The sequence below is a fragment of the Ornithorhynchus anatinus genome, chromosome 17 (genome assembly GCF_004115215.2).
Source record: "Ornithorhynchus anatinus isolate Pmale09 chromosome 17, mOrnAna1.pri.v4, whole genome shotgun sequence".
In the NCBI taxonomy this organism is placed as follows: domain Eukaryota; kingdom Metazoa; phylum Chordata; class Mammalia; order Monotremata; family Ornithorhynchidae; genus Ornithorhynchus; species Ornithorhynchus anatinus.
In genome coordinates, this window is record NC_041744.1 from 43,344,467 (window position 1) to 43,368,830 (window position 24,364).

The window sequence follows — 24,364 nt, forward strand, 5'->3', positions numbered from 1 at the left end:
TCATTCTTTTTTGTAAATTCTCAAATCCGTGCACAGCCCTATGTACAAATAATGTACTCAAGAAGTATTCATAATTTATAAATGTCTGAAGAATAACTGGTCATGTTTACTTTGGAGGGTTATATGTGAGACTGTAATCTCATTTGGAATTGAGATTTTCTTGATTGGAGTCCTGGGTAAGCAATAGCTAATAAAATGGATTAATTTCAGCTTAATAATGATGGCATTTGTTAAACGCTTACTATGTGCAAAGCACTGTTCTTCCTTCATGAAAGCCGGGACTCTAGTCCAGTACAAACCATGGCATGCGTTTCTGTGATCATATATCTGTAATTTTCAGGTGGTAATCAGGATCCTTTTACTTGCTATTCCCTTTGTTGTCTCTTTCACATCCCTTAGATGAAAATACTCCGAGTACATGCAAATCAAATTCTAATTCATTTAAATATATAGATGCATCTTAAACAAACATAAATAAACATGAATTAAGTTTAGACAAATTTTCTGGTCAGACAGTCCTAAAATGAAGTAAATTCCTCAATGAAACAAACTATAGAAAGGCTGGGTTTCTATAGTTTTCAGCATTCTGTTTCAGACAGGAAGATATGGCCACGTGGTTGCTTCATTTTAGACTAAAGAATTAGCACTTCAGTTGTTTATCTAGAATCTATGCTAAGGCCTTCCATATTCCCCCCCTTAACAAATCAAACTGATTACTTCCCCACAGACTATCAGAAAACAGGTGGGAAGAAACTCTCTCATTTCACTGAAAAGTCTGTACTGGAACACTCTTCTTCCACTCTTCAAGTGCTTCTGAATCAGTCCAAGTCCCCAATAAAACATTGGAAATAAGTCCTGTGACAAAAGACTAAAAGAACTGATTGTTCTTGAGGATACAAAGCTTGAGAGTAGAAGAAGCTGCAGTTTTATGAGCTCTGGATGCAACCATATGAGTGTTTTAATGGTGAGAGAGAGAAGAGCGTCCTCATTTCCACAGAGGATGAGAAAAATTAAGGTTTCAGGTGGAATATTCTCATTTTGCGAGCTATGAGATGATGGGATGAAATGACAAGAAAATCTCATCACTAAAAAAAATTAAGAATGGAAAATGCTTTGACAATATGAAAGTGACGGTGGGTTGTATAATCTTTAATTGTCCCTTCTGGACATATGATTATATTTCTCAAAGATGGGAAGAAATTGAAAACTATTTGGAATAGCAAAGTGGATCAAGAGAAGCGATTAGGTGAGCTGGCTGGTAACACACTGTATTTGTTGCCTTTGCTTTTAGGTTCATCAGGAGGCTTTCTCCTCTTCTGTTTGGATTTTGCCTGTTGTTTTGTCTTGGAATAGATCACTGGCTGCTCACTCATTTCTGCAAAAGGTTAATATACAGAATAAGTAGATGGGCTCTTAGCATATTCCACTCAGTGAGGATTGGTGAAAGAAACAATGCTGGGCATGAGAACTCCATTCTTTACTAAGTGCAGCATTTCTTTTTATCTAATACAAAGTTCAGTAGCCAAATACAACCCAACCCGCTTGCTTTGTTCCTCTAATACCAACCCACTCATTGTACCTCACTTATGTTTCCCCTGGCCACTGATTCCCTTCCTAGACTTTCCCTCCTTTCTGGAATTCCTTCCCCCTTCATATCACCTGCCAAATCCTTCTAAAATTACATGGCTTTGCTTACTAAATGCTCACCTCCAAATCCAATTCCCCTCTACACGACTAGGTCATATAAAATTGATTCAGTTACATTAAACAATTAGGGGCTCACCACAGCCCTAACCCACACAACAGTAAAGAACATATCTTATACGTGTTTTTCTTACTTCATTCATTTGTTCAATTGTATTTATTGAGTGCTTGTGTGCAGAGCATTATACGAAATGCTTGGAAAATACAATTTGGCAATGAAGAGAGACAATCGCTGCCCATTCCGGGTTTACAGTCTAAAAGGGGGGGACCTAGACATCAAAACGAGTAAAAAGGCATCAATATAAATAAGTAGAATTATAGCTATATACATATCAAAATGAGTAAACAGGCATGAATATAAATAAATAAAATTATAGATATATACATATCCACAAGGGCTGTGGGGCGGGGTGTCATAAATGTCATCTATTTTAATACCTGATATCCTCTAGCTTGTGAACTCCTTTAAGTCAGGGTTTCTCTACCTCCCTCCTCTATCTGGGGGAGACCCTCATAGAGCTCTTCTGAGTCCCCTTTTATCCTCCCTCTACACTGCCTGCCTTGGAGAACTCATTCACTCCATGGCTTTAACTGTAATTTCTATGCACATGAGTCTCAAATCAACCTCTCCAGCCTTGACCTCTCTCCTCTCCTGTCAATGGAGGGTCAAACAAAAGAAAAACTTCTCACCATTTGCTTTAAAGTACTACTTCATCTTGTCCCCTCTTACCTCACCTTACTTCTCTCCTTCTGCAAAGCAGCCTGAATACTTCACTCCTTTGGTGCAAACCTTCTCACTTGCCTCCATCTCATCTGTCTCTCTGTCGACCCCTGGCCCACATCCTACCTCTGGCCTGGAATGCCATCCCTCCTCAAGTCCACCAGACAATTACTCTCGCCCTCCTTCAAAGCCTTAATAAAGGCAAATCTCCTCCAAGAGGCCTGCCCAGAAATCCCCACTCTTCCTCTTCTCCCACTCCCTTCTGCAACATGCTGAATTGCTCCCTTAGCTTTTCCCACCCTTTCCGGCCCCACAGCACTTATGTATATATCTGGAATTTTATTTATTTGTAGTGATGCCTATTTGTATTGAAGTCTCTCTCTCCACCCCCCTCAACTGTGAGCTCACTGTGGTCAGGGATTGTCACTCTTTATTGTTGTTTTATTCCAAGTACTTACTAGAATGTTCTGCCCATAGTAAGCCCTTAATAAAAATGATTGAATTAATTAATTTTTTCTAAAAAGGTTTAGCCCATATGTCTCTGCACCACTCACCTCCACATTAAGCAAGAACTCTTAGTTTCTCTTTACTGTTGTATTGTACTCTCCCAAGCACTTAGTACAGAGTCCTGTACACAGTAAGCACTCAGTAAGTATGACTGGCTGACTTATCTACCATTGGTTTTAAGGCACTCAATGAGCTTTCCCTTTCCTACCTAACTCTGCTAATCTTCTACTGCACTCCAACCCACACACTCCATTCCTCTAATACCAACCTAATTTCAGTACCTCAGTCTCATCTATCCTACCATTCACCCCTTTCCCACATCCTGACTCAGGCCTGAAACTCCTTCGCCCTTCATATATGACAGTTTATCACTCTCCCTCCCATCCCAAAACTCCAAAATCAGATCTCCTCCAGGAGGCTTTTACAAATTAAGCCCATTATCCCCCGTATCCACCGTCCACATCAATTTTTATGGCACTTTTAAAGCACTTTTATACTTAATCATCTCCACAATACATGTAGAAATATTCTTATAATTCACTGTATCCTCTACCCCAAATCTATTTCATGTCTATCCCCCCTTGTAGACTGTGAGTCCTTGTGCGTAAAGATCATGTTCTATCAGTTCTGCATATTGTACTTTCCCAAGCAGGTAGTACAGGATTCTGCCCATGGTAAGCACTCTCTGAATACCACTGATCCATGTCAACTTCTGCACTGTACTCTCTCACTCCCTTAGAGAGAGGCTCTGCAAATGAGAAGGTTTAAATAAAATGATGAAATGATGTAGATGGCATTACCATCAGAAAATGGAACTGGAGAAATGATTTCCATGAGTTTCTCTCTGAACAATTCTCCAGATATTGTTCAAAGTGAGAGAAAGCAAAGTTGGAAGAGGTGGTGCTATTGCTGGGATTAATAAAGAATCATTTATAAGTAATATTTTTATCATACAAGTGATTCCATTTCTGAAACCTGGAGCATTTCTCTCATCAAGGCGTTATTTGGCCATAAAGTCAAAAGATTAGGTAAAGAGCTTTATTTAGCCAGTCAAAAAGAATTTAGGGAATATTTCTCCCAAAAAAGATCATCTTTAGGAGAAAGTTCAGAAAAGAAAAAGGTGACAATTTGGGCCACCCCATTTTAAAAATATATTGCCCCCAATTAGAACATTGAGCATGCTTTGATATTTATCATGGCTAGAGGATGTTTTTCTTTCTCATATTAATTCTCCATAATTATTCAAGGTTTACCTTTGTTATGGCTATATTATGTATTTTTCCATGAAGGACTGTTGGTAAAGGTGCAGTGGAGCAAAATTTCTAACGGATTTAACATCGACACTTATTTACTCTGATTTCAATCACACAGTTTCCTCAATTTGAAAAGTTGCTAAAAGTCACTAACTCTGCTTCCATACCTTTTTCTGATGGCTTGCTTGCATACTGCTGACTTTGCCTTCAAAACTGTTCAGTATCTTCTTAGTGAGGTTTGAAATCCTTATTTTGCACTTTAATTCAAGGACTTCACATCAATGATTTCCAATAGTTATAAATTCTGTTTAAAGCCATTACAAATATGCAAGGCCATATTTCCTGGATGAAACTCACGTAACATTTAAAGGAAAATTCTCCCAGACAAGGAGAGAAAGGAAAACACACATACCTATTCTGAGGAGGACGGTTCGTTGGTGGAGAAACAGGGAAGCATCTGAAGGAGAGAGGCAGAAAGCTGTGTTCTGAGAACTAAGTAGAGGCTGTGGGTCTCCACTGATGCTGTTTTATAATCCCAGAGACACACGTGGAGAGAGATGCCACTTGATGACTTCGGCCCAATGCCATGTGGTGAATGTGAATAGAGAGTAGAAAATACAATAGTTTGAGCTCAGTAATGTTCTGAACACAACCACGCAGGAAATGCACACACTGATGCTATTATTGTCTTCAGCAATCTATTGAACACCCCTAAACTAGGGTGTCCTTTCATGATTGTGGCCTAAAGTCATATGGAGCAACTCAATGAATTTATGTCATTGACAATCAGGTTTATTTAAATCCTCAAATGTGCATGAGATATTATGAACATACAGGAAGAATTTATATATATATAAATATATATACATTCATACATACATATATACGTATATATGCATAAATACAAATATTACATGTACATATCTGCATGCATGTATATTTATATATGCATGTAAGTGTATATACATTTTGATATTAGCACAGCTGAGTCACCTGAAAACAAAAACTAGCTTCCCATTCCAGTTCTCGTGTTTTCTCAATGGAAATCGTTGAGGGAAAGTTCCTATGGTGTACATTCAACTGAGTGGACATCCAATAAAAGCTCTGACTACTACTAGTAATAATACTAGTATCAGAGTGATAGCATACTAGAAGTAATTTATCACCCCCTGGGTGGATATTACTGTTCTAAGTCCTGTAAAAAATAAAGTAACAGCCAGAGACATAAATCCTGCCTCAAGTAATTTTCCAGATGAGCTCACTGTCAGGAGGGGCCTAAACTTGTCTTAGAACACTGATGGAGCACATGACATAATATCTGGTGTTCAGGCACGACAAAGAAAATGTAATAAAAGATGTTGTTTTCTGACAAGGACTTCCCAATCCAAGAAAGAGATAGTAAACATAGACATTAGTAAAGGTAAAAATTAAAGACTGCACAAGCTTTATAGTTTCTCCTGTGAGACTTCTATGGATTAGCACCAATATTTCTAAGTTATATTTCTTAGGTTACCTCATGCTTACTGGAATGTCTACTGCTGTTTTCATTTTTTTCCTATTTTAATCACCATTTTCTTGAAACCTCTGCTGTGATTCTGTCTCTGATTGGTGCCTTCTAAGTTGATAGGTCTTCAGCAGGTTTCTCCCAACTCTCCACTGCTTTGCTACCCCGATTGGCGATTTTGCCCTCCTGGTGTCTGAAATGTTTCTTCTGTCTTACGTATAGATATACCCCATCACCGTTGAATAAGATGTGCTGCTCAGCAGGTTTTGTCAGAGCAATGTTTTTTGAATGTTTCCTTTATTTCTTCCATCCTTCCTCCAACTGAGTCAAGTAAGTAGAGATTCACCCCTCCCAGGCCTGCCCTCAGAATCCTCTTTCCTAGGGCAAAAAGTACTTTTGTCCATTCACGTTTACCTTTGCCATAGACACTGTCCATAGGAACTGCATTTTCCAGCCCAACCTGCCTCTTTTGGCAAACCATTCCGTCCTTATCGTCACTTTTTCTGGAGTGGAATATGAAAACTGTGGAGACCAGGAGACATGGTAAGAAGACAGTTAAAGATGAAGGTTATACTGTGATGCCTGGGATGGGATCTTTAAATTATATAAAGGAAGACAATGGTTTTCTCATTGTGGATATTAGAGGGAGAGGATGCTTAAATGCTGTGGGAGAGCACAGAGCCATCCAGACAAATCCACTTCTGTTTAATGTAATATAAACCAATCCATTATTTCCGACCATTCTGGTGACACTGACTTATTGTTACTTGATTCATAAACTCCTGCTCAGGGGAGATGGACTGATCAGAATGTGAGATGCACACATGGGGGAATGTGAATAGGTTTCCCTTTAGCTGTTTCCTGGCTTTCTCAATCTAACCGGTCATAACGTCATAACGGTTTTTATTTTCCTGTAACCACCCTTTCTGTCCCCATATACTCAGCGTAAGCATAGCAAGCATGGCTGAGTGGGACAGCAGGTGCAATCTCTATCAAGGTCAGAATATCTTTGAGACCTCATTTGCAGAAAACATTACCTTGTTTTCAGCTTTTCATAAGCCATATGCAAGCCATCAGGGAATAGGATAATGAGAGAGGCTTGGTGAAGGGTGTTCGTGGTGTGGGTGAGTTCTTTTTCTGCTGTCTCAGGAAATAAGAAGTGAAAATCAGAATGGTAATAATAGCAGTAGTGGTATTCATTGAGCAGTCGACTGGGTGGATAAACTGTACTAAGCAATGGGGGAAAATAGAAGCAATGGGCCAGAGACAAGATCCTGCCCCCAAGGAATTTTCTAAGTGTAATTCCTTTGTAAAAACAAACTCGAGTAATGGAAAAATGTTTATTTACTAGTTGCAGAGGACAAGCAAATGAAGAGAGTACTGGGACCTATTGGAGAGAGCATCCTATGAGTCAGAGGACCTGGGTTCTAATCCCTGTTCTGCCACTTGTCAGCTGGGTGACTTTGGTCAAGTTCCCAATAGTAGATACCAGACTTTGTAATTTCAAGGGTTCAGCTGGAGGTGTAGAAACCGGAACTTCTTTATCGTCTGATTTAGCATCTTACAAAGATATTTTGAATTTTGGAAATTTGATGAGGTCTTCAATGGAAAGCAATTCTTCTAAATGCAGTGTTAATTACCTTTCACTTTCTATTTTAACTATTCAACATTGGTTCATTTTCTGCTCAGAGGTCTCTAATATTTTGAAAATAAGACAACTGGTGACAGACTTTTTCCTATGATTCAGTTACTTAATTTACCCCACCCAGAGCACAGAGCCAGAATGGGACCATATATGAGCAAAGTTTTATCCCAGGCATAGTTGTCATGGTATGGCGGTATTCATATTCTGTTTCCACAAATGCCAACTCTCCTCTCAGTTTCTAAATTCCTTGACACAAGTAGAGTACTAAATGGCAAATATGAGTCGTAGGGAAGAATTTGGTTTTAACAGATTGTCCTGCTTTTCTAGAGATGTTTTTCCCCTTGGGAGAGATGAATCCACAGAGCAGAGAAAAATAGAAGGATGAAAGGAAAAGAGAAGCAGCATAGTTTAGTGGAAAGAACATGGGCTTGGGAGTCAGAGGACGTAGGTTCTAATCCCAACCCCGCCACTTGTCTGCTTGTGTGACCTTGGCAAGCCACTTAACTTCTCTTTGCTTCAGTTGCCTCATCTGTAAAATGGGGATTAACACTGTGGAACCCCACATGGGACAACCTGATTACCTTTCCTCTACCTCAGTGCTTAGAATTTGAGTCTGGTGCATTGCAGTGTACCTTTCAATGTGTTTCTTCACTTTAGCATGTCCTGAGTGTTTTGCAGTAATGATTTAAGCCCCTACAAGAGCAGAGAGAGATAGGAAAGAGCAGAGGAAAAGTATTGTCCCTTGGAACGACTGAGCTCGAGAAAGGTGTTGAATTTGAATCATTCCATCCCCGGATCCAGGAATCTTAGTGGAGGAGGTTCGTGTCCCCTTCAGGGGAATGCTGTTCCATTCCATGATGCATTGGACCCATTTAGACTTGGAAGAAAAAAAGCCTCTTCTACCGTTCATCTATGGATCGATGGTATTTACTGAGTGCCTACGAACCGGGTAGGTACAATAGGTGGACATGATTCCTGTCCTCAAGGAGCTGATGATCTTGGAGGGAGATAACATTAAAATAATAATCATGTTCCAAGCGCTTAGTACAGTACAGTGCTCTGCACACAGTAAGTGCTCAATAAATATGATTATATGATTGAATAATGAAAGACAACTGAGAATTAGGATGTGTGCACCAGAACTGTTAGGGTGGGAGGTAAGAAAATCCCTCTATACTGTAAACTGGTTGTGGGCAGGGAATGTGTCTGTTTATTGTTTATTGTACCCTCCCAAGGGCTTAGTACAGTGCTCTGCACACAGTAAGTGCTCAATAAATATGATTTAATGAAAGAATGAATGAACAGTGCTTGGCACATAAGAGCTGAACAAATGCCATAGTAATAATAATAATAAAAGAAGAGGCAAGAAGGAGAGGAGAGGAATTATTTTGAATTGTTATATGGAGCTTTAGGGAGAACCATATTTCTAACCCACATTCTTCTAATCTTATTCCAAAGATGTTACAATGAGAAATTGAGTATCACTTGGAAAATTATAACACATATGCTACTGAGATTGGGATGTTGACTTACCCTGATGTAGCCTAGGTAGTAACTGTTATATTATTATATGGTATTTATTAAGCTCTATGTGATAATCACTGGGGGGGAGCCTGGTTTATCCGATGGGCCACAGTCCCTGTCCTAACCAGGTCTCACAGTCTTCATTTCTTCTACTGTCCTGGATAAACTGCATAAGCTTCTTTACACTGAAGCCACTTGAAATGCAAGGACTTTTTATGCAAGTGCGAACATGCCAAGTTGTGACTTAGTTCAAGGTCAACAGTATTCTGGGACAAGTAATTTGATCAGAAACTTTACATCAATAGTAATAATAATAATAATAATGACACTTTTAATGGTAAAACAACTTCTTACTCCTTTGCCCTGCCTTCAAAGGCCTTTTTCTTCTAGTTATCAAAGGCAAAGGAGAAAAGTACAAGCCTTGGGTATCTTCTGCCCATTATGGGCAGGGATTGTCTCTCTTTATTGCTGAATTGTACTTTCCAAGCATTTAGTACAGTGCTCTGCACACAGTAAGAACTCAGTAAATACAATTCAATGAATGAATGAATCTGGCTGGAATCTGGTATCAACCCAAAAAGTGTGGTCAGTCTGGCTGTGAAAGATACTTAGTGTAATGATTAGTCCATAGAAATAAGTTTCAAATGAAGTAGTTTTTCCTGCTGAAATTCAACCCAGGAAACTGCTGAACATCTACATAAGCAGGGGAGAAGAAAGTGTGAAATCAGCCCCCGCTCTTTACTCATCTCTCGATCTCTGCAGAATCATGCAAAATAGGAGGGTTTAGCTTTTAGTACATTTGGATGGCAAGTGTCATACACACCAGGAAGGCCAAAACTGCAGAAGGCTTTCAGCTGCATTTCTCAAGTATGGATACTTTTCTTTAAGGCCACTTGGCAGTTTATCTCTTCAACCATATATTTTCATCAGAGAGGGGAGCCGGGACAGAGAGAAAGACAGAGAGAGGATTAAAGACTTAGGTTTCAGGGGTAGCAGAATAGTACTATTTTAGTTTCAAGGTCTAAACATGGAAAAAAAATGACTCAACCGCCCAGTCCGTTACTAACTACTGCTTAAGCCTCTTCTCTCAAATGTTGAATACATAGGGATTTCTTTCTCCCATTGGGATTCCCTGACTCAGGAAAGTATATAATCTGACTCCCAGATTTGGTTTTCATCGGTAATGTCTGGAGTCCGGAGTGTCATTCCGATGTATTAATAGAAATAGCACTTGGTAGTCATTGTTGTGTTTTGAATGCTGACATTTCCATGCACATCTAACCATGGCCTCTGATGGTGTCAGAATTGTGGCTTATGCACCCACCCACTGTGCAAAAAACTTCTCCACTGAGAGAGAAAAAGCAGCAACAGCAGTATTACCAACTCAGGCTCCTGCACAGAGTAAGATTTATCTGAAATCTCTAGCCCCAGAGCCATTGAAGAGAGAAAATCTATAATCTAGCAGCTTCACCAGAGGGGCCTTGGTTGAAGGAGTCTGGACAGAGCACACCCTTCATGCCTGAGAGGAGACAAAAGGTAAAACTGGAGAATGAGCGGACAGAGCCTGACTTGTTTTGCGCAGGATTGGAGTGGGTGAGAACATTTTAGCATCAGCTTCTCTTTTACCAGGATGGGTTTTCTACTACAAAACCAAGAGGAAACATCACTTGGATGATGATATTATCTACGTGATCTCATCGTGCAAAGAAGGAACAAGAAGAGGGCTAAATGCTGCTCAGTTTTGGGAAACACAAGATCTGGATGTAGGACACTTAAATTGAAAGCAAGGTAAACATTGTCATGATGGGTAAAAACTGCACTCCAGATGAAACGAAACATCTACACAACTATTCAGCCATTGTGTGTTCCAAACTTTTCTATGTGGAAGTCCCAAACACCCTCCTGATGCTGCATAAGAAGTCAACTTTTCCATCAGTGTTTTTTTATGAGATTCTCAATATCAAGTTATAAAACACTAGCGATGAAGTCCAGCAGAAAGTCTTTCTCAGCATTGGAACAATATTCACCTTAAAACTGTTCTTTTGTGGATATCTGAAATTTGGGAATCCTGAAAGCAGAATGATCAGAGGGAGTCATTTATTGATCTAGTTAAACACAACTTCATGAAATGTTGCATTTCAGCTGAAACTGAGAATCAACTGCAGCAGTCAGGGCAGGGCAGCAAAATGAAATCAAGAAAGGAGCAACTCTTCTTCTCCATAAACTCTCAGAATATACAGAAAGACCAAGTTCTGAGAATAAAAAGACTCCAAGTGCTGGAAACAACAAACTACAGCAAAACAACTGCCGTGTGGTTAGGCTGTGGTTTCTGAAATAGACTTTGTGATTGCACGTGCACTCAAAAATGAATTTAAACAATGATATATTTACATTTATGCAACATAATTTTATTTGAATTTATTCATGAATTTCCTAACCTAAACTCTTTCTGTGAAAGCAGAGAATTTGCATTTGGGATATTGTTTGATCTCCCTGAAAGTTGGAGACCCTTTGCAAGTTCTAAGGAAATCGAACCAAGAAAGATTTACCATTTATCCCTCAGCTGCCTATTTGAAATCTTAAAGGGATGATAGTCTGGGAAACCAAGAAGGGGGAACCATGAAGATTTGAAATCACCAACAGAACACTCAGTATGAAGAGATAATGAGAAGTCACAGACCCTTCCAGGTAAGTCTGCTCCCAACAATAAGAGTGTTGGAATCAGCTCAGCCTCTTGGCCTGAAACCACACGGAAAGACTCAAACACGGACACAGACATGGACGGAATGCAGACCCAACTTGGCCCTCTGCTCAGACCTAAGAGCAAAGGACCTTTTGTCTGAAGAGTCACTGTGATCCTGGCCAAGGGCTTCCCCTGTTCTCACATGACCTGGAGTGTGACTGCAAACACAAAGCTACAGGAATGCACTGGATCAATTTCATCCTCCATGGGCCTGAATCACCCACCTACTTTAGCCCTAAAAAAACTAGTTCATCTGAAATTTCCAGATCATACAGTTCCATATAAACTGCAAAGCTGGGAATTATCTGGTTAACCAGCTAGCTTAGGCCTAGTCTAAAAGGGAGTACAACCTGGAGTCTCCAGGAGAAAAACTCTTTATCCTCATGTTGTCATTTTGTGCGGCCCGGGATTTAATCATTTCCTTTGAGGGGGAAGGATTATGGTGGAAACTCTCATCAGTTATTTGATATTCATGACACCCTGGTGCCTTTTCAAAGACTCATTTGAAGAATGAGAGTTAGAGTGGAAAGAGCATGGGCTTGGAGTCCGAAGATATGGGTTCGAATCCTGACTCCACCACTTCCCAGTTGCGTGACTTGGAGCAAGTCACTTAACTTCTCAGTGCCTCAGTTACTGCAATCTTGTAAAATGGGGATTAAAACTATCTGCCCAACGTAGGACAACCTCATTACCTTGTTAATGTACCCCTGTGCTTACAGCAGTGTTTGGCTGTAGATAGTAAGCGCTAAACATTACCAAATGGGAAACTTCATTGTCAGTCACAAATTTCTTGATTAAATTTCCTTCTCATCATGTGAAGGTGAATTAATAAGCAAGTCAGAGAAACTTGCAAGCATTTATTTAAAACTGTAAATAATTCATTGACCAGATCTTAACAATATCTTATTAACAATAAGGAAATCATTTCTTCCATAATCTGGGTCAAAGATGGCATCCAGTGAGAGGGAAAATCTGATGAACCGATGACTAGGTCAAAATGATGTGGACGTTGAATGCTTCTGTCTTCCTTCAGGTCTGAATATTATCCCATCCCCATTCAAAGACCACTGTTCAGGTTCTTACTGATGCCAAGCCATAGAAGGAAAACTGACATCTATTTTGAGTACTGTCCAAAATTTGATCTTCTGAAACTGTGAATATTTCCCAAAAGTCTCTTGAGCAGTGGATGATCCAGGAGGTGGTGGGCAGTTTATGAATTCCTCAGGTCCAAACAAAAAGGTTCACACAATCTTCTTCTCACAAATATAGTGTCTTTCGTGGCAGTCTTCCAGTATGCCGAGTCCCAACGTCCCGTAACGCACACAGCTTCCTCCATATCCTAAATCAACTAAAGAGATAACTAGGGAAAAGAAGATTATTTATTATAATTCCAGATACTCTTCATCTAGAATCCTTTGGGATTTTTTTTGTGAAGACCTATATCACTTAGGGATCCCAGTCCAGTTTTCTCCACGTGATAAGACATCACAGAGGTCAGGAATTAGACCCCTTTGATGGTGAAGAGTGATTATCACAGTTGTTTCCAAAGACCAGCCTCGCTGTCTAGCCTCTCCTCCCTTAGTCCAATTCCGGGCAATTATTCTTCTGCTAAACCAGCCTAGTCCTGAACACCCAAGTAAAACCCAAATATGTCATGTTTATGAGGGAGTTGGAAAATGGTAGAGTCAGGAATTCCAGCTCCACCCAAGAAGGGTTCTTAATTAACTTCCATTGGGTTTTCCCATGGGAATTGCCTTAGGGAGAAATCCAAGGAGTTGTACAAGGGAAAACAATGAAAATTGGTAGGTGTACTTTCCATGGCAGAAATGTGTTGGTGGTTCCCTGTTCACAGCATTAGAGTGAGGACTTACCCAATTAGACTAATGCCTTAGTAATTACTTAATAAATCAGGTAACTCAGGAGTAGGAAAGAGGTTCACGCAATGGCGAAGGAGTTGAGGACCCATCAGAGATAATGATCTACTCTCATAGTAATGCAACCTCACATGCCTAACATGCTGAATTCAATGGATAAAAGGAAGACCAGAGGTGATGATGTTGACTGATATTTCATGGGCAAGAGCACACACAGAGAACTCTCCCTCTCTCCTGGAATTGATTGATAACTGTGTACTGCTATCTGCCCCTGCATTGCTGTGATGATGGATAGAACTTGAATCTGTGGCAGCTCCAAGAGTGGATAAGAGAGGGCCTAAGGACCTGAGGATATTTCCCAGAGAAATGTATAGGTTCCAACTATTTTTCTTTCCACTGTCAGAGCTGACATTGGCTTGTGTCTCCGTCAGCACCCTAATCTCGGGGCTCAAGGCCCTTTTCACTGGGTCCGATAGGGAGTGTAAATCTGGACAACTCCCAAAGAGTTAAGACAGAACGAGCCAGACAGTCCTCCTGTGACTTGAGCAGCTTACTGGAGGAATTCTGTGCCGTTCTCCCAGTTGCGGCCACTGGAAGCATGAGATTCACGTTAGGCGAGGGCCGTCCAATCCACCCATTGAAAGTATCACTAAATTTTCAAAGAAACCCTGTAGAATTATACCCAACACAAAAGGTGAATTTTCCTCCTTGTGTATTAGAAAGTGGCACTGGCGTAATCAGCTGTTGCCTCGTTGGCTACCACATTTCATCCACCACTAAACAGGCACATTCCTCCTATTTGGACCACACGAGCTTCTCTTCAGATGTCATGTTTAAACCCAGCCAATTCAGGGAAAGTGAAGACTTACCAGCTCTTCTGTGCTGTCTATGTGCAGGAGATTGGATTTCTGGGATGCACAGGCCTGCTTACTCTCCTTCCAAGATTTCCTTTCAGTTGAGTAGTGATAACAGCTGTTTTATAACGAAACCACTTCCCCGGACACTGGGAGCAGGAACAGTCTAGAAAGAGAAATGATATTACACAAGGAGAGAATATCTTTATAGAAAAGAGCGACTATCGTTAGAGAAAGATTTTCAGTGTCAACCTAAGTCCAATCTTCTTCATTCCCTTGACAATATCAGAGCTACCTCCTCTACAAGTCAACCAGAGGAAATAAGACATGGGTCTTGTCCAGGGATGTGGCAGTGTGGACCGCTTCAATCATCTTTACTGACTTCACCCCTCCATATTCATCCCTCTGCTGATGAAAGCATGAGCAATTAGTTGCACTGTGGACCCGGAAATGAATGGCTGGGAAAGTCAACTAACTTCTCGTCTGTCTCAGTTCCCTCTTCGGAGCAAAATGGAGATTCAATACTTATTCTCCCTCCTACTGACTCCTATGACCCCCAGATGGACGCTCGAGTATCCTGTATCTAACCCCAGTTGCTTTGGAGAGTGCTTGGCCTATAGTAACTACCGTTAAACAAATGCCCACAATTATTATTAATGGTTGAGGAGATGGCAATAGCAGCATAGGAAGCAGCATGGCAATAGTGGGATAAGAGGGATCGGGCTAGGAGTTCAAGAAGGTCATGGCTTCTAATCCTGGCTCTGTCACTTTCTACTGTGCTGACCTTGGGAAAGTCACTTCACGTCTTTTGGGGTCTCAGTAGCCTCATCTGTAAAATGGGGATAGAAATTGTGACCCCCCCATATGAGACAGGCATTCTTTCCAACCTGATTTGTTTGTATTCACCCCAGTGTTTAGTACAATACCTGGCCAGCATTAAGCCCTTAACAAATATTATCAGTTACTTATTAATTATTGTTATTACCAGAGATCAGCTTTGAATCTGAGAAATGGGGAAGAACTGAAAATTTCTGGATGCTGTGGTTTCACCCTAGCTTCACCCCAAGCCATGTGACTTAACCCAGATAAAATCTCTGACCCAACTCGCCCTCCCTAAGCTTTGGTGTTACCAAAGGACAGGACTACTTTTTGTGGGTCTTCCAACTCTGCATTCAAAGACTTGTTTTGAGTTTCAGAACTGGGCAATACTATGGAAGTGAAAATTAAGATGAATGTTAACACCGTTAAAGGTAGTACTTCATTTTCCCAGACAACTACATAAGCAAAAAGCTGTGGCTTCAGAGCATAAGGAAAAAAATAATCCCTAGATCCCATCCCTCCTACTATTCTTTTCCAAAGTCCTTGAGAGAGTTTTCTACACCAGTTGTCTCAAGTTTCTGTCTTCCATTTCTCTCCTTGACCCTCTCCAATCTGACTTCTGTCCCCTTCACTCCACAGAAACTGCCTTCTCAAACGTCATCACTGATCTCCTTCTTGACAAAACCCAACCTCTCTCAGATTGATTGATCTTTGATAATTGACTAAGGAAATAGCAGAGCTACGGCTGCTTCCAGATATTAATTGCAGGTTTAATTCCATTCCACATTATCTTTGTCCTATGTCTACTGTGTATTTTCTCTGGCATTGTTATACTGTTAAGCCTGTAATTATTTTATCATTATAATACTGGCAACATGCCTGGAATATTGTGCCCTAGGCCATAAGCTCACCCTCTAGACTGCAGCTCATTGTGGGCAGGAAGTGTGTCTACCAGCTCTTTTATGTTGTACTTTTCCAAGAGCTTGAACAATGCGCTGCACACAGTGAGCACTCTACAAATATGAGTGATTGATGAATCTCCCTGCATCCTCCAGTTATCATACCATCTCTTTCATAACCTTACTGTTGTGATCTCTGTGGTCATAAACGTCTTCCTCCTTGCCAAATCTAATAGATTCTATAATTTCTTAATCCTCCTTGACTATTTAGCCACTATTGGGTTTTACCAACACAATTCCCATGGGTCCTTTCTGACCACTCTTTTTCCAAAACCTCCTTCTTCCCTTTTCTGTGTGCATCCTGAGGGTGTGCTCTGGGTCCCCTTTTCTTCTCATTCTATCCTCACTCGCTTGGGGAGTTTATCTCCTCACTTGCCTTTAGCCACCTCCTATATGCAAGTAACTTTCAAAACGATTTTCGCTAGCTCTTATCTCTCTCCTGCTCTGCGATCTCATGTTGTCTTCTGCCTCCAGAATATCTCCAAATGGACATCCGGCCATCCTTAGGCTCAAAATATCTAAATTCAAACTCCTTATCTTTCCTTGTAAATCTACTCCTCAACCCTATTTTTCCATCACAGTTAACATCACCATCCTCCCTGTCTCCAAGGCTCGCACTTCTTATTCTGGTCCTGCTTTCAGCTTCTACTCTCTCCATTCCATACTTCACGCTTCTACACAGATACTTTATCTAAAAATTTGCTCTGCATACGTTTCTCCCTGCCTCAAAATTCTGCAATGTTTTCCCACTGTCCCTATCAGGAAGAAACTTCTAACATTGTCATTAAGAGCCTCTGCCAGCTCTCTTCCACTTATCTATCCATTATCCACTCTCTTCCTATACCAAAACCTAGCTCACATTTCTTTCTTCCTTCTTTTGATAAGTTTTGTGCGGTGTTTTTCTCCTTTTTTAGATTACAAGCTTTTTGAGAACAGGGATCATGCATTCTACATATACTGCACTCTCCCAAGCACTTAAGACAGTGCTTTGCACTAAGTGGGCACTCAAATGTGACAATGATTAATCAGGTGATTGAAAATTAATCAACAGTTAATAAGAGCCACATCTATATAGAGGGCATATCCACAGTACTCCAAACAAAAGGTTAAATTGGAAATGATATTTATTGTTGTGGCACATGCAAGATGCCCATCCAATCACCCTTCCTGGAAGGTTTTATAAATAGGACAGGTTCTTCTTCTTGAAATATTGTAATTGTTGTTCTGCTCAGAGTTTAGGTCAATGATTGGACACCACTCCAGTACCTTCAATCTTTAGAACTATAAAACTAGACCTTTGGGAATGCACATTATCTCTGCCAGTCAATTTAGGAAAAAGTGATTTCTCTGAAGAAAGATTGACTGAATGGCATGCTACTAGACTGAAAGAATTAACACATAGCTTTTCCCCCATGCACCAAAGAGATCAATTACCCATAAGGACCAACGAAAATCAATGTTTTCAACATGAAAATTTCCATGTCTGATTGATATCATCATACATGTGATTTTATTCTCCAGATACTCACTCTGAAAAAAAGAGACTGTCATAGATGCCATGGTGACCACCAGGACAAAACACAGGATCCCCAGTACCCCAGCAATGAGCCTCCATGGGGGAGACCAGGAATCTATCAGAGTGGGACAAAGAAGATGCTCAGAGAAAAAACTAGAGAGAGGAAACAACAGGTGGAGGGATTGGCAGCACAGGGCTCTGGTTTCTGGGTTCCATTCCTGAAGTCCAGGATGAGAAATCTGTCCCAGATTAAATATCGAGGATTAAAACACAGTTAGCAAGTAGCATGGTTTAATGATAGAGCACAGGCCTGGAAGTCAGAGGGACCTGGGTTCTAATTCCAGCTCCTCTACTTGTCTGTTGTGTGACCTTGGGCAAATCATTTCACTTCTTTGTGTCTCAGTTCCCTCATCTGTAAAATGGAGATTAAGAAAGTGAGCCCCATGTGGGACAGGGACCGTGTCCAACCTGATTAATTTATATCTACCCCAGTGTGTAGAATAGAGCTTGGCACATAGTAATTGCTTAAGAAGTACCATTATTATTTCTATTAGTATTATTATTATTCATCTGTAAAATGGGGATTAAGACTGTGAGCTCCATGTGGGACAGAGACTATGTCCAAACAGATTAGCTGGTACCTACCCCAGCACTTAGAATGGTGTTTGACACACAGTAAGCACTTATATTATTGTGTTAGTGTTGATTATTATCCCTTATTATTATTATTAACTCAGGCTCCACTGAGAGCCCTGGGCCAAGAAAGACAGTCCTTGGGATGCCAGAAATCTCCATTTCAGAGAACCTGATGAGGTTAACTGGCCCTCTACCCCACTCCACTTGAAGATTCGATATTTCACACAAGTGATTCCTTCATAAAGGAGAGAAGAGCAAAGCCCACAGTATGAGCTGTTCATAGCCTACCTTACCTGTGCTCTGCCCAGCCTCACCTCTCCCTGACTGTGGGGCACGGCCAGTGTAAGGTCATCTCTATGTAGGTCAACCTGCTGGCTCACTCTTGCAACCCAGCGGTCTTGCATCCTTAGACTGTCTGGACAGCTGATGCGGGAGAAAGGCTTTGGAATTTTCAAGTCCGAATAGTCACTTGCTGCTCCGAACCTTGATTTGTGGTGGTCTTTGACCTTCTGTGTGCTTCTTTCAGAAGACCTGAATTTTTCAACTCCGAAATAGGTCACCTGTTGCCCCGAAACTTTGATTTGTGATGTTCTTTGACCTTGTGTGCTGCTGCTCAGAAGACTTGGAATTTTTCAACTCTGTGATAGGGTCACCTGTTCTCCCCTGGATACATCCTCATCTTGTGCTTGTGCTTCTTGGGTTTGCCATGTTGTCGTGGAAATGAGTTATGAAGATTCAACTCTGAATAGGTGATTTGATGCTTTACCATCTCTGAGGGAGGTAGGACAGAGGTCAAGTTCTAGTGGATGGGTAGATTGTGATCATGTTGGAGAGGGAAAATCTAGGATCAGGGGAGATACAAGTCTAATGTATCAATAGGTGGTATTTTTGAGCACTTACGATGTGCAGAACACTGTACGATAGAAGAGAATTAGTAGACACGTTGCCTGTTCCTAATGAGCCGACAGTTTTAGAGGGGGCTGGGGCCTAGGAAGGGCAGAGGAATCTGGGATCAGTTCCATCCCCCTATCTCAGTGAACTGCAGGCAGGATGCAAAGGTTCTATTCCGCTGTCTTCAACAGTCTAGATGGAAGAAGATCTTGAATTAGAGAGGATTAGAACCTCTGTTTCTCCAGCCCCGTAGAATATAGAATATAACAGACAAGTTCCCCGACCTCAACGAGCTCACAGTTTAGAGGGGAGTCTACAAGAGTAAGCTCTAGAGGGGCTTACAGTCTGTTTCTTCCCATTAGAGGATTCTTCAGCTGAAACCCTGCCTGGGCCCCACTCCTCCTAACTCCCTTCTCCCGGCTTCCGGCTCCTCAGCTCGCTTGTCCTCTGGTCCTCACTCTGTGAACCTCATGGAGGTGATAGACAGGGTCTGTTTCACCATCAACCCCTTGCCCATATCCTTTCTCTGCTCTGGATCCCCACCCCAGTTCATATCTGACAGGCCACTGCTCTCCCTACTTCAAAGCCCTGTTACAAATCACATCTCCTCCAAGGGGTATTCAGTCAGTCAGTCAATTGGTGGAATTATTGAATGCTTACTGTGTGCAGACCATTGTACTAAGCACTTGGGAGAGTGAGTGTACAAATGAGTAGTAGACATGTTCCCTGCCCACAAGAGGTTTACAGTTTAGAGGCATTAATATAAATGAATTATGTTTGTATATGTAAGTACTATTGAATGAAGAAGTGCTGTGGGCTGAGGGTGGGATGACTATCAAGTGCTTAGAGGATACAGATCTAAATGCATAGGTGATGAAGAAGGGAAAGAGAGCTTACTCAGGTAAGGCCTCTTGGAGGACGTGTGATTTTAATGAGGCTTTGAATGTCAGGAGAGTGGTGGTCTGTCATAAACTAAGAGGGAGGCAGATCCAGGTCAGAGGGGAGATGTGGGAAAGGGGAAGACAAGAAGATAGAGTTAACCTGGAAGGCTGAAGGGCAGAGAAGTGATTTTTAGTGATTTTTGAAGGACCAGTGAAACGTTGTTTGTAAGCTTATTGTGGGGAGGGAAGATATCTCCCAACTCTGCAGTACTGTCTCTCCCAAGTATTAGTACAGTGCTCGGCACACGATAAGCACGTGGTCTAGTGGATAGAGCATGGGACTTGGAGTCAGAAGGATTGGGTTCTAATCCCAGCTCTGCCATATTTCTGTTACATGACCCTGGGCAAGTTGCTTAACCACTCTGGGCCTCAGTTACTTCATCTGCAAAAATGTGGATTAAGAGTGACAGCCCAATGTGGTCTGCTTGCTTCCACCTCAGTACTTTATTATAGGACCTGGCACATAGTAAGTGCTTAACAACTAACATCATCTTTACTATCATCATAATTACTATTAAGTTCCTTTATTATTATCATCATTATTATTAATTAGTATATGTGCTAATGATGATTTGCTTGCACCCACCCTAAGCACTTGGGTACAGTGCCTGGAACATAGAAAGTGCTAAACAAATTCCATCATTATCACTGTTATTGTTAGGCTCCATAATGATAATTATTATTAATAAATAATCGTCGCTTTATGATGACATCTACCAATATTACAAATACTGAAGTTTCTGTTGCCTCCATGGCTGTTCCATTTGTTGTTTAGAACCTTTCCCAACCTCTAACTCCATCAAAATGCTTTTAGAGCCACAGGAATTCAGGATAAGGAAAACTACGAAACAAATTTGGAAGGAACACATATGGTGGAAAAGAGAGTGGGACTTGAAATCAGAAGACCAGCGTTTTTGGTTCACCACTGACACTGGCTTGCTGTGTGACTTGGACACTACAATGTGGACAATTTTGGGCTCTTTGCCTCAGTTTCCTCATAAAATTTGTAATATAAATTGGAGCTAAATAAAATAAATTGAGCTAAATAATGTAGCTCAATACCTGCTCTCTCTACCTCTAAGATTAGACCCTATAGACCAGGGCTGTGTGCAAGGTGATATCTAACCAGCACCTAGTAGAGCACTTCATATAGTAAGCACTGAATACTTGACATCATGTTTAATTATTACTATTAAGTCTACTTGCTAAGGTAATCTCTGTGGAGCCCAACCCAGCATTTATCTTCAGAATTTCCAACTCCATTCACCACCCTTCCACAATTTGCTCATCATCATTGTGATCCTGTCTTAAACATATCTATACTGTAAGCTCACTGAGGGCAGGGAATGTATCTACCAACTCCTATACTCTCCCAAGTGCTTAGTACAGTACTGTGCACCTAGTAACCACTCAAGGGTCACCACTGATTAGTTGATTTTTTTTAAGGCAAAATTTAAAACCTAACATAATTAAGTTCCACTCCGCAGCCCAGTTCCTGGAAGAGGGGAGGAAATGCAGGTGAGGGTTGAGGAGAAGGGCAGAATTACAGTCGCTGCTTTGGATGGCACTGTAGGAAAAACCTGAAATAAAAATCCCATGAGGATTCCTTTAATTAAAGTTATAGAATTTAAATATAAATGGCAAGTACCTATTGTGAGAAAGCGCATTCCAGTTCCGTTGTTTCTGATAGGTGGGTATGGGTGTTGCAGTTTTCATAGGCGAATCTCAAAATTTGGGAATAATCCTTCGAGTGATGAGGGTAAATCCTGCAGGATGTACGCTGGAGAGAGAGCCACAGCAAGGACCCCATTGACTGTTCCTGTGAGCAGCCTTCACACTGAACCACCAGTTGGAAATTACCAGCACTTTGTTAGTGCTCTGCGACGGGACCACCAGGAAATTCTGATTTTGCTGCTGGGGTGGAGTTAGCTCCACCTCCCGAACACTCTCTGGTAAGAGGGCTTTGATCTTTCTGATCATAAGTTATCTTGAAATGATGTGAGCTGAATTTGAGATTGCTTAATACTCACGTGTAATCTGCAGATTAAACTCAGACTGTGTCCAAGGCTCTCGTAAAGCATCCGGTTTTAAATTCCACGCACTGGGCCATCTATTCACAATGATAGAATTTTCCTGTCTTCTTCATGGTATCTTCTCTACATCATCCCTAAAATCCATACTTTCCTATCCATGCAAATTGCTACCGTGGTTAATCCAAGTATTCATTCTATCCCGCGTGATTACTGTATCAGACTCCTTGCTGACCTCCCTGCCTCATGTCTCCCCTGCCTTCCAGTCCATACTTCTCTCTGTTTCCCAAATCGGTTTTCTACCAAAGTGTTCAGTCCATGTTTTCCCAGTCCTGAGGAATCTCCAGTGGTTGTCCATTCACCTCCACTATCAAATGGAAACTCCTTCCCGTCGGCCTTTAAATCACTCAATCATCTTGCCCCTCCTACCTCACCTCCTTACTCTCCTACTACAACTCAGCCTACCCACTTTGCTCCTCTAATGCCAACGTACTCATTGTTCTTAGATCTTGTCTATCTCACCACTGACCTCTTGTCTACATGCTGTTTCTGGCCTAGAATGCCCACCCTCTTCATATCTGAGAGACAGTTACTCTCCCCCCTACCTTCAAAGCCTTATTGAAGCACATCTCCTCTGTCGCGAGGTTCTGCAAGAGTAACCCTCATGAGAAGAGACTAAGCAAATACTGAAAATGAACTGCGCAGCAGAGTGAAGTATAAACTGGAATGGGAGAGACAGGAGGCTGGGAAGTCAGCAAGGAGGCTGCTGAGTAATCCAGGTGGGATAGGAATGAGTGATTGGATTAAAGTGGTAGTAGTCTGGATGGAGAGGAAAAAGTGGATTTTAGCGATGTTCACCTTAAAATCCTTGTTAGGTGAAAACGGTTTAATGTAGAACTGGGAAATAGCCTTCTCACAGGTTAGAAACACAAAAGCCAACTCCACAGCAATTACATCCCCTGAAATGATTCATTAATAGATTTTCAGAAGGAGCAGTTACTGTGGAATAAGCAAATGATCATCTGGAAGGTGATCCAAGTAAGGAAAAATAAGAGGCATAGAAGATTCCGTTAGTCTGTCAAACCAATGGTCCTTTCAATCCACTATTGTCTCCAAAATTTCTAATCAAGGGCTTAATAGAAGAGTTTGACTGTTGCCCAGCATGAGCTCTAAACATATCACCTAACTCCATAGGAATAATTGATTATGCATTTGTTAATGCCAAACAGTTCCTAAACCTTGTGGTAGAATCAAGATAAGCAGTTCCAGAACAGTCCCTGACCTGTAGAAGGTTCACAGTCTGAGGAGAAGGGAGAACAGTTATGGTATTCCCATTTCCACAGATGATGAAGCTGGACCCAGTGAAATTAAGGTGACTTAACCAAGGTCACACAGCGGGCAAAGCTGGGAATTAGAATTGAGGTCATTTGATTATCTCTTTCCACAAGGCCGCACTGCTTCTCCGGAACCCCATTAAGGAGCACTCGGCCATTAATCATTTAAGTAATTCTCTGCCCAGTAGCTTTCCTGACAAACCCTCATTCCCCCTATTCACCCTCTCCTTTGTATTTGTATTCTGTATTTATGTATTTGGGTTTGTATCCTTCAACACTTTGTATTCACCCCACTCTTGCCCCACATATAGCATTTTTGTATAGTACCTTTATACTTTACCCTTTCCTCTATTTTTAATCTATTCAATTGCCTGTCTTTCCCTCTAGGTCAGGAAAGCTCCTTTAGTGGCAAAACCATGTCTACCAACTCAATTGTGACATATTCTCCCAATCACTCTGCACACAGAATGGTGCTTTGCACACAGTAAGTGCTCAATATGAACTACTGATTGATTGAATAATTGATTGTGTTCCCAAGTTCCTATATGACCTATACATTGCTCTAAAGCACTTCTTTCATGGCATTTGATTCAGCAGTGTTCAATTAAAAATATAAATATAAACTGAAGATCATGTTTTGATAGGTTGCTTTCCATTTCTGGATTGTAGAATCTGGTGACCTACAGTGACACTGTGATGATTTTCTAAACTTCTTCCCCATGTCCCCCTCTTCATCACTGTCTTTCTAGTCCATGGAGTCCTAATAATAATTAATAATTATGATAATGATTATGGTATTGTTAAGGGGGGTGGATTTCAAGCAAATCAGGTTGGATACAGTCTCTGTCCCCTGTGGGACAATTCCCATTTTACAGATGAGTAACTGAGGCACAGAGAAGTGAAGTGACT